Source organism: Triplophysa dalaica, chromosome 13 (genome assembly GCF_015846415.1).
Source record: "Triplophysa dalaica isolate WHDGS20190420 chromosome 13, ASM1584641v1, whole genome shotgun sequence".
In the NCBI taxonomy this organism is placed as follows: domain Eukaryota; kingdom Metazoa; phylum Chordata; class Actinopteri; order Cypriniformes; family Nemacheilidae; genus Triplophysa; species Triplophysa dalaica.
Window position 1 is genome coordinate 21,568,326 of NC_079554.1, and position 12,973 is coordinate 21,581,298.

A 12,973-nucleotide genomic window follows, 5' to 3' on the forward strand; every position below is an offset into this window, starting at 1 on the left:
TCCAGATGCATGATGTTGTTTAAGAAATGGTGTTGCTCCACAGGTTTATGGGTTTATCACCCAACAGCCCTCAGCTCTTCTCAGATTATCTCTCTGCTCAGCTTTGCTTACAAACACGAATCAACCGATGTGGGTTCATCCTCACCTCACTCGCTGTGGCATGTACATCGCTGAAATCCAGCCATGCATGCTTGAGTTATAGTGCAAGTCAAATAAAGATGTGATTTCTGTTCACTACTAATGGTCATGTTTTCTCCTTACAAAGTTGTCTGCATCTTAACGGGACGTTTCATTTGAAATTGAAAATTGTATATGTTTGGACATTTTTTGAAACTGATTATTTTTGGAGCATGAGTGATCACCGTAGTAAGAAGAAAAACGATTATGTTCTCTTAAAAAGAAAGGTGCTTGCACGATGCCATAGAAATGCTTCCATTAACATTAAAGCGGGCGTAACACATGGGGTTACTGCCAATCTCATATTAATCTTGAGCACCTATCGAGTAGTGTTGCATACTTGGTATCTTCGAAGAGAATTTAGATTGATCACATTTATAAAAGATGGATACAGCTGTACGATTACTTCCGAAATCATACGGCGCATGCGGGGGGGAGCGGTAGACTAAACTAAAGCACATTGTCAACAAAACACAGACATCATTTTCACGCACCGCATGCGGTTCATGTCCGGCATCTTTTAGCACTGGGACGGCTCCATTTAAAAGTTTCAAACGATCTCCAAATCCAGCGTTATATCCAGAGTTTATATAACATTCATCACCCAAATGCAGTGAACAAACAAACACATGAACTTTGTGAATGTAGTGCTCTCTCTCTCTCTCTCTCTCTCTCTCTCTTTCTCTTCTGCACACAAGTGAAAGTGACGTCTGCGCATGCTTCTTCTCCTGCTCTCCTTGCTGCCGTGTGGCCGTGCTTTTCCGGGAGAATTGTCCAATACGGGACTAAGAAAAGTTCTTACGAAACAGTTTATATTTTGTAAAAAAACTTTCCGAAACCCGATCACTGGAGGAGTGTATGGAGCACAGAAATAGTACAGTAATACGCCCAAGTCGTTTTTGACAAGTTGACCGTGTTAATCATGAGAAGACAGCATGTTAAACATTGTAAAGAAGTCAGAATGCATGACACATCGTTGCAGCACCCCTTTAAGAACCTTTAACAACCTTTCTGTTTTACAAAAGGTTCTTTGTGTTGAAAAAATGTTCTTCCGATCATAAAAAGGTGAGAAAGAACGAAGACATTTGGAACAACATCAGAGAACAATGTCAGAATGTTCCATTTCGGGTGAACTATGGGTGACAAAAGTGTGTTTTTCCTAGAAGAAACAATAACCTGGAAGGAACCCCACAGATGTGTGTGTGTTTTCTAGGTAAAAGATTATGTGAAAATTTGTTTTTTTTTGGTATAGAAACACTAGTTTAAAAAAACTTAGATTTTCCTTTTTTTTCGCTTTCAAACAATTAAATAAATTATAGGCTCCTGATATATATATATGAGAACATTTGTGTGAACTTTGAAAATAATAATTTTACTAAATAATCACATTCACATAGATCATGTTTCGAGTCTATTTGTACCATCATGTGCTTCTTGGTCATATTGAGTCTTTTGAGCAGTTGTTATTGAGATTTTTCTGTTCTCTATGTTCACATTAAGGGTGTTCTCATGAGATGATGTCGAGAGACACTTGAAATCTAAACAATGATATCATTGCCCTTTTAACCTAAAGCCAAAGCATTGTGTGTCAATGCAGTGTGAATTGTGAATTCAATTCCTCAGGTCATCCCAAACGTTGACATCCCGAAAAAGAAATTAAAGGAAAAGTTCACTCAAAAATAAACATTCTGTCATCATCAACCTGGATGACTTTATTTCTTCTGCAGAACCCCAAAAGTAGATATTTTGAAGAATGTTGCCAACCAAACAAGACGGAACCCCACTGACTTCCATGGTATGATCACAAAACTGACACATTTCTCAAAATATCTTCTTTTGTGTTCAGCTGAAGAAAGAGTCACACACATGTTTTAACGACACGGGGGTAAATAAACGATGACAGAATTGTTATTCCTGTGCGAACTGTCCCTTTAAGAGATGAATTTCACATTCACGGTCTTACAGTGTCTCTGGTGGGTGATTCACAGTCACGTGTGCTTTCAGAATCCATTAGTTCGAACCATTAGAAGTCACATTAAATATCTCATTGCGATCATTAAATGTTCATGGTTCTCTTTGATAAAGGGTCCGTTTATGGTTTCTCTCCGAGACATTTTTGGAAAATTCACAAATCACTGGTTTCCGCTTATGGAAGTCCTGTCTGCCTGAACGCAGTATAGATTCTGTGGGAACACTGTTGAACAACATGCACTTGCAGTTTTTCTCCAGGAACCTTTACAAACAGACATATGATTTGGTTATTTAGCTTTAGGAGAATGTCCTGCCATCCAAACTTTAACAAGTGACACTTGTGTGACCCGAAAACACAGTTTAATGACTCTCTCCGGACCCCGTTTCCGACCTGCAGGGGTGGGTGGTCCGTGGTATAATATCCCCAACGCTGAACCTCAAACGTGTGCTGCGTGCCCATTAAAATGAAAAAAACAACACAATGCCTCATTGAAAACCCTTGAAATGACTTAAACATTCGTTCTTATGGGCTGGCTTATTGGTTAGACTAACAATTAAACAGCGAGGTCAAACTTTGACTTTCTGTCATCTTGTATTCTTCAAACATTCTTAAATATTTGCACGTGCTCGTATTCAAACGGAATACCACGTAGTAAAACATGTCAGTCCTCGCATTGCCAACTGTACTCAAGTCTACCAGAGATGCTGTAAAAATACACAAATCACACAGTCGCTCCGTAATGTTTACAGGAGGTCCTGTTTTCAGAAGGTTAAAGTTCGTTGTGTTCATTTCTCCATTATCTTGATTTTCATATGTACAGAATAACCTAGTTTTTATACTTCCTAAAAGCGTTTATTCATTGAAATGTTTCTGCCAGCGAAAATATTTAAAGGTACAGTGACTCTTTCCAATCTAAGCTGTTTTGCAAGTTCTCTGTAAAATATTTCACACCTCTCCAACTCAAAGGTATGATTTTCTCAATTTTTCAATTGAAAAAGTGCTGAAAACTTAAGGAACAAACGCCAAATGAAAAAAATCTGAGATACTAGTCAATTCGAGCTGAAGTCAAATTTCCTAACAGTTTTCAATGGCGCCATCTCCCTGAACTCAAGTTAAAAAAAAAACTTAAAGGGACAGTTCACCCAATAATGAAAATTCTGTCATCATTTACCCACCCTTGGGTTGTTCCAAACCTGTATAAATGTCTTTGTTCTGCTAAACACAAAGGAAGATATTTAAAAGAATGTCTAACCAGATCTCATTCCCCATCTACTCCCATAGTAGGGAAAATAAATACTTTGGGAGTCAACGAAGGATGAGAACATTTGCTTACTGACATTCTTCAAGATATCTTCCTTTGTGTTCAGCAAATAAAAGGTTCGAAAAGACAAGTGGGTAAGTAAATGATGACAGAATTTTCACTTTTGGGTGAACTGTCCCTTTAAGAATATGTCAATGACACCTATTTCAACTACAGTTGATCCGGAACAGTTTTAAATCCAAAAGTACTTTCCTCAATGTATTTTTTGTGTTTTTAAGATAATGATGTACTATTAAAATGTCTGATTGTAAAATTAAAATATTACCTAGCATCTGTTTTCATTATTTTGCCATTATCTCAACTCCTACACTATACAAAACCGTTTTGAAGATATTAAAGATTTCCGAATCCAGTCTTTATTTTCTCCGTATTTGTGTTACACATCATTAACTGATAGTCAACATGTTCTTGTCATTGATACTCTTGTGATATTTGGTAACTCGGCCGTCTGAAGCAATTAGCACGAGCGTTGTAGATAGACCATGAAGTTTGGATCCTTTATCCTGAACGAGAGCCCATGATGAAAGACTCTTATCACCGACATGGAACAAATGAAAAGGTGAGACCTCCGATCATTTGAACTGCACATTTGTTTATTGTAACCTAATGAATGCGGCTCTTTTTACCGCCGTCAAGGAATTTTTATTCCCTTTGAGAGCTTTTGATCCGTTAAGGAGAGTCTTGTGTCTGTGTTATTAAGTAACACTTATTTCAACTTTAAGCGTCATGCAAAACTCACAAAAACTATTCATGTACATGCGTGTGTGTGTGTGTGTGTGTGTATACAATCTACTCAGAAAAGTGATAAAGACTAAAATAACAGAATCTAGCGGTCGTTATATCTAGATAAGTCTCATTGAGAGCAGGCATTACAGACAGACCGCCTGCACGTGTATCCCAGCATGCATCTCTCTGGCCCTTTCTCCTTTTCTTTTGTATCTCATCGCCTCTCCACATTTTCAATACTATCTGCACCAGAAGGGCATCCACAGAACCACCCAGAAGGACTGAAAAACATCCTTGTCTACCGCAGGTCCTGAATGAGCCCTCATTTACACCATCATCTCTCTCACAGCCCTGTGTACACAAAAACCATTCACACGACACATGTACATTTGCTCTTAGATGATAACTACAAGACTTCACGTGAGACGATTTTACTCGGTTTTGAAACATTTGAAGAGGGAATGAATAACTTGACATTATTACATGAAAACAAGATGTTTTTGTCTATGCACTTTTTATAGTGCACTTAATAACTCCCTACAGGAAAAAAAAAAAGAGAGATTTTATTCAAATCTCAAATGCACTGTAAACCCAAATGTTCAAAATGTAATGTAAGTAATGTAAACTTAATTTTATAAAAAAAAGTTCTACTTACCTAAATATGTTAAGTTCCTGAGTACATTTTACTGAGAATCATCTTTTTGAGTTTTTGAAGAGATTTTGCTACTTGCTTTTTGCATGACAACTTTAATATATATATTTTTTATTTTTTTTAATTTCCTTCTACGTTTTTTTATTATAAAAGTATTTAAATACCATTCAAATTCCTCTCAACTTATTTCGTTATTGTTTGTTCAATGCAAAGTGCCAATTTAAGTTGTTATAAAAAATTGTTTTAATGTGTTTTGGCCAATGAAAATTTACCTTTGTCAAATATTAACATCATCACAAATTGTGCTTGGGTGTACGAATATAATTCTCAAAATCTCCGTACTGAAACGTTCAAGGTTTCAATGTGAACTTCTAATCAAAATTTTCCAACACCCAACAATCTGTGTGCCAGTTTTTTAAATCTAGCATACTGAGTACTAAAACAAGTGCATACTTCAACGTATACAATCAACTTCTCCTCGAGCGGTTATAATAACTATAGGTGTCTTTGGACTTGCTGTTGTCACGATCTTAATCTTCTCATTTTCACCCACCTCCTGATCTCTAATCTCCGGAGACCTTTGGAGAAGCGAACCCTCAGAGCATCAACAGACACAATAATCTTAAAGTATTTAGTTAAGGGATTAAGAGCAAAGCTTTTAAAGCTCCTCTGAGAATGAGGAGTGTCTCAGACAAACTCACTCGTCTGTCTACACGGAAGCTTCAGGTTTCACGAGAGAGACCGTCGCCCCTACGATCCCCTTAACCCCGGCATACATGCTGTTAACATTGAACTCAACCTCTCCAAGACACATTCAGGCTGCTGGATGTGAAAACTGAACATTTAAACTAAACTAAACAAAAACAATGATATGATATGATTGTATGAAACAATGAATGCAACGCTTTGGAAAATCTGGAGAAATCTTAAGCACCAGAATGTGCCGTTTCAGCACCGATGGATGCAGATTAGACCAGCAGCAGCAGTTTGTTCAGTCTGCAAAAACGCTGAGACTTCAGGCTAATAGAGCTGTTTAGAGAGTAAGTATACTGTGGGTCTTTGATAATTGTTCACAGTCTCTGCCGAGTGGGTGATAAACTGAACTGGAAACGGAGGAAAGGGTGCTCGCTGTGTGGCACGGCGGGGTAAAATCAGCTTCTAATTCTCTAAGGCTGGTTACTTACACCATCAACAATCAGTCACTGCCATCAGCGCAGCCATTCAGAGGTGCTGATAAGGTAAAAATGAACAAACACAGGGGTGTCATGAAGGGGAAGCAGTTTCTATCCTGCTTCTTGGTTATAAGACGTGACTGAGGAATAAGAGTTTGACTCTTTTTTCTTAGAGTTTTTATGTTGTTTTTTAAGTTCTTTGACTAAACCAAAGAAAAATTAAAAACGCAGAATATAATAAAAAATACGTGCTGCCACCGAAATAAATGTGTTTTCAAAAATAAAAATCACGTATATCTCTGTCTGGACACAGACACACACCCACACGATACTCACTCATAGACATGCACACACACCTCCGTGAGGACAGTCCATAGGCGTAGTGATCTTTTTACTGTACAAACTGTATATTGTATCCCCCACTGCTAAACCTGAAGATCATAAAAACCTTTTGCATTTTTTGATTTTTAGAAAAGATTGTTCTGTCCGCATTAATAAGCTTTTTTGCCCATGAGGACGTCAATTTTGGTCCCCCACAGTGACACGAGTCCCCATGTGTTGGTGTACATTCATGTTTAGGTCCCCATCGGGAAATAAAACAAGGCCACTCACACACACACACACACACACACACACACACACACACACACATAGCGAGACACTCACTCATACACACACAGATGTTTCCTTATACATAGATTCACACACACACACACACAGTACAAACATTCTTCCTTTGGACAGACACACACAGACACAAACACACACACACACACTCTTTGCATGGTCAGAGAGACATACTCACTCTGGACTGACAGACAGACAGACGGACAGACAGAAATAAAGACATACACGCACACTGGATGCATGCAGACACATATGCATACATATACACACAAATGTCAACACTGGACACACACAAACACAAACACACTTTCTCTTTCTCTTTCTCTCTCTCTCTCTCTCTCTATGTATGTTATGCACAACACACACACACACACACACACACACACAAACTCTCTCTGGACAGACAGACACACACACTCACACACTGGAAACACACACACTTCCTCTCTCTCTCTCTCTCTCTCTCTCTCTCTAAATGCACAACACACACACACATTCTCTCTCTCTGGACACAAACGCACACAAACACACGCACAAACTCTCTCTGGACAGACAGACATGCACAAACTCTCTCTGGACAGAAAGACACACACTCACACAATGGACACACACACACACACACACACTTTCTTCTCTCTCTCTCTCTCTCTATGTATGGTATGCACGCACGCACACACACACACACACACACACAAACTCCCTCTGGACAGACAGACACAGACACACATACACACACACACGTCCACACTGGACACACACACACTTTCTCTCTCCCTCTCTCTCTCTCTCTCTCTCTTTCTCTCTCTCTCTCTCTGGACGCACAACACACATACACACGTTCTCTCTCTCTGGACACAAGCGCACACAAACACACGCACAAACTCTCTCTGGACAGACAGACACACACACACACGTCCACACTGGACACACACACACTTTCTCTCTCCCTCTCTCTCTCTCTCTCTCTCTTTCTCTCTCTCTCTCTCTGGACGCACAACACACATACACACGTTCTCTCTCTCTGGACACAAGCGCACACAAACACACGCACAAACTCTCTCTGGACAGACAGACACACACACTCACACACTGTACACACACACACACTTTCTCTCTCTCTCTCTCTCTATGTATGGTATGCACAACACACACACACGCACAAACTCTCTCTGGACAGACAGACACACACACTCACACACTGGACACACACACACACACACACACTTTCTCTCTCTCTCTCTCTCTCTCTCTATGTATGGTATGCACAACACACACACACGCACGCACGCACGCACAAACTCTCTCTGGACAGACAGACACACACACACACTGGACACACACACACTTTCTCTCTCTCTCTCTCTCTCTCTCTCTCTCTCAATGCACAACACACACACGTTCTCTCTCTCTGGACGCACACGCGCACGCACACGCACACACACACCAACACACACAAACTCTCTCTGGACAGAGAGACACACACACACACGTCCACACTGGACACATACACACACGTTCTCTCTCTCTGGACTCAAGTGCACACACGCACAAACTCTCTCTGGACAGAGAGACACACACATGTCCACAACACACACACGTTCTCTCTCTCTGGACGCACGCGCACGCACACACACACCCACACACAAACTCCCTCTGGACAGACAGACACACACACACACGTCCACACTGGACACATACACACACGTTCTCTCTCTCTGGACTCAAGTGCACACACGCACAAACTCTCTCTGGACAGAGAGACACACACATGTCCACATACACACACGTTCTCTCTCTCTCTGGACGCACAGGCACACACACACATACACATGCACACACGCAAAAAATCTCCCTGGACAGACAGACACACACACACACACACACACACACACACCCTCTGGACAGACAGACACACACACACACACACACACACCTATATGTGGGCTGAGATAGGCCTACTCCGTGGTTCACAGCTAGTAAATTGAGACGGAATTTCCCGACTGCCGTCAAGACTTGAATTTTCTCTCCTCTGTAAGAGCGAGAGAATGAGATAAAGATCAGCATGTGTGCGTGCAGCTTTTCATTAACTACTCCTTTGACTGTCAGACACATTCACTCAGTGTTTTCATCAACAATCAACACAATGACATCAATGAAAAGCATCTCAATACCTCGCCGTGCTTTTCTTGTGTTTTGTTAAATGTTCAGACACTCAGATTAAAGACCGTCGTGTTGCTGCAGTGGAAAAACGAGTCCGACCATCAAAACCAGCTTGTTGCAAATGAAACACTCAGGAGGTCAGAAGAGAGTCTGTGGAAACATCACGCGAAACCGGAGTCACGTGACATTCTCGGTGCGACATTTTAACATTTCCATCGTGTAAATGTTAGTTACAAAAACGGATTCATGCAATAACATGTAATTGGGTTGAACCAACTTAATGGACGAACCAACTTAAGAACTTTAAAAACGAATTTAGGCTAACTAAACAGGATAAAATGCTGCAGAATCAAAAACTGTTTTGTTCCAGTTTTTAAACTGACACATTCACAATTCTCAACAAATATCCTGAGCACTACTGTTCAAGTGGAATCAAGTGTACGATGTCATAACACTGCTTTTGAACACACCATGTGTCATTTTAACACATTTCGTGTAAAATAAATGAAAGGGTCAAAACAAGTTGAGTTAAAAGTAACAAAAAAATGTTTGTGTGTTGTCTTTAATGAAACACAATATGTGCTGTTTTAAACACAACTGCTGTGCAAGTAAGTGCAAATAAGATTCACTCACTAAATAAAATCTTTGTTAACTAGTAGAACATAAAAAGTTTTTAGAAATGATATATTGATTTAAATGACAGTAATTCATTGTATCAAGTTACTATCGTTCATTTAACAATAAAAGCATTTAACAAGCATAGAATTTACTTTTTGAACATATATATTGCAAGCAAAAAGTTTCTCAGAATTTAAAAGACAAAAATATACATCAAACATTATTTATGTAGTTTACAGGCTAATTAATCTTGGATATGGGAAAAGCCAGCCAGCAACATACCTCAAGAAGTCAAATTGTATAAGACGGAACTTGCATTTCGTTCATGAATGCAGTTGTTTAAGGAAACTGAGTACCAGAGCATTATGGGATACACTGAAGTCACTTGTGAATCAAGGTTTCTTGCGAGTGCATTTGTCTTAAAGCTGCACATCAGAAGGCTTCTGAAAGATTTTAGTTGTATTTTCGTCGGTCAGACAAACAGAAGAAATGCTGAGCCTGGATCAGAACCTCAGGCTTCCACAACTGATAAAACAGAATCTGTTAAGAAGACACAAGCCAAGAGCAAACGACATATAGATAATCTCTCAACCTCGGTGTTCAAGTGCTCTACAAACAGAGAAATCCTAAACTGCAGCGATCATTTCTCAAAAAGAGAATGAATTCTGTTACAAAAATAAATTACATAAGTACACTTAATTTTACACTAAGAATGCTTGAGCATATTTTAAAGTTTACTTAGTGTAATCATTTTAGTAACAGTACTGTTTCTATACTAGTTTCTATATCAGCCTTAACACTTTTTAGTTTGTAAATGATCCCTTACTTGAAGGGGTCAACACTACATTTCTCAAAGAGGTATAAGGTGTATATTTATTTAGCACACTTGAATTATCTTCTTTTCGTAAATGCTTAATTGATAAGCACCAGAAATCAAGTCATTTGTCTATTCTTTGTGGACAACAGTCACTCTAACAACTCGATTCTATTGAACAGTTCGATTCAACTAAATGATTCAGATGTCATTCGTTACACACTGATTCCCAAACTTATCTCTGGTGACCCACAGTTGTCACGTAAGTTTGCCTTACATAGAATATGACCTTTTCTGAGTTTAAACTCAAGCATAATCCACAAACCTCTGAGATGTCGGGGCGGCAGAGGAACCTTAAAATGTGTGATGTTTACATGCATCTTTGACTTGAACTGAATTGTGTATTAAGGTGTGTTGAATGTAGTGAAAGGTATAGCAGCAGCGTCTGCGCAGACGTCAGGTTGTGGTTTCACGCTCTGACTGCATCTCTCGGCGCCTGCTGCTGTCTGCGCTGCAGCTGAGAGCCGTGATCTCTGCGCCTCTAATCGTGTTTGACTTCAATGAGATTAATGATGTTCCGAGGTGTGGAAAATAATCCTGACAATCCTGGCAAACGTCAAAACTTCTTCACAATAAAGCGTGAATAATACAATAGGCCATAATTGACTTCAGGCTTTGACAAATCTCTCTTCATGAGACGCTGTGTGTGTTTCAGAGTTACTGAAGAACCAGAGAGTATAAACACGAGGATGCCGTGCTGAAACAAGATGTTAAAAAATGTGAATCGTGAATGCATTCCATCTTCGTTTGACTGCAAATTGATAAAATAACACAAATATCAATTTAATTGTTTTTGAAAACGTTGCCTAGTTGACATCTGAATGTATAAGACTACCAGTGCTTCTATTTTTGGCTTTTTGCTATTTAATATTGTTTTTGTTTCAAATGATATACTATTTCAAAATAACATTTAAAAAATAACATTTCAAGTAAGTATTTGGTTCATTCGCTATATGTGCTTTATGCACCTGCTAACATCATACCTTTGGATCCCAGCATATGTCATCTCTATTTTACATCATAACTATTATTTGTTGCATATTTGTTTATTCATTTTCTTCTTTTTATTATCATTTTAATTATTACAATTTATCGTCATTTTAATGGATGTCATAACACCCGTTTTCAGGAGATGCATGTTTATTTTACTTTTTTAAAACGAAAAACTTTCTACTTGAAGAATTTTCCCAATTAGTTGTATTGACATTTTGAAGTTTTTGTTCTTAGTGTTGAAGTTTATTTTTAAAGCAATTTTACTTGTGTCCTTTTTGAATAAATAAATAAAAATAGGTTTAATTTATTCATTTTAGTTCTAGTTTAGTTTATAATAACTTCCAGTTAGTCATTTTAGTAACAACCTTAACTTTTTTCAATTTAAAACAACATTATTTTTGTCAGTTTGTGTTGTTTTTCCAAATAATATTGAGGCTTGGTTTCAATTAATTACAATTAACAGCAATGTTTTAAGTTTTTTGTTAACGTCTGCATACAGAATGAATTGAAAAATCCCCTATTTACAATGCGGTGTAAACGGATCTTGTTCACACTTTAGTTCATGAGAATGTGAAGCACTTTGATGTGGCAGGTGAATGAGCTGTGCATTATTGATGGCTCAGGTCTGACTTTATCTCAACACACAGGGCTACAGCGCACCCTCATTCACACAGAGCTGTTAGCAACTGGACCATGTTACCTCTCACATTACTGGACATGCCTGGACTAACACACAGCTAAAGCTTTGGGTAAATAACACAGAAGAGTAGAAGACAGAAGAGATAAGAAAGGCAGAATAGCAGAACATGAACGTTTGTCTGCACTTATAATGAATCAAACAACATTTTTTCCAAAGAAAATAGTTTTCAGGGTGTGCCTGGTTTTATTTGACATTTCCTCTAACCAAAATATTTACCAGCATGACATGTGTTGCTTTCCTTAAGCTCAGATCAGGCTTTATAAGTACACAGTTGTGCCATACCTGTACCCAACATTTCTCGAGAAAACATTGCATTACGCAGCAGTTGAACAAGAGCGCATAATGACTCTGTGTTTGTAATAAAAAGCCTTTATATTAGAAACATCTGCCAGCTGTGTTGAGTTCACTTTAATCTGTCAGGTCAAGAATTCCCTATAAGAGATGTTTAAATTATTTTATCTTAAATATATGAGTCAATGCATTTCTAATGCGTTCATAAGAGGTCGACACTCCGTGACCAATAATTTAATCTTTTTGACAAGGTTACATTCCGATCATTCAGACAAAAGTGCTCAGTTTAGTCCATTTTGGACACCAAAGTTTACTCATTATTGGTTTTACGTGATTAAATAATTGCTAAAACATCTAAAAACGATTTGACACGAAAATACACTGACATGAGTCATATAACTTCGTGTCGAATATGTGTGTCCAAAATGGTTTTTAAAACAGCGATCAAAACAATTCAACAAATGGTGATACAAAAATGTGTCAATCTAAAAAATATATATCCGTATAATAATATAAATCATCATCATCATCATCATCATTAGAATAAAAATAATAGATGTGACGTTCTAAATTAATTATATTATAGAACAGTACGCAACAAGGGAAATACTCTGAATTTCGGTATTTTTATACCAAATTTTATACATAGGCTTATTTAATTTCCAATTTGATCTTTTCTTAAATATGAAT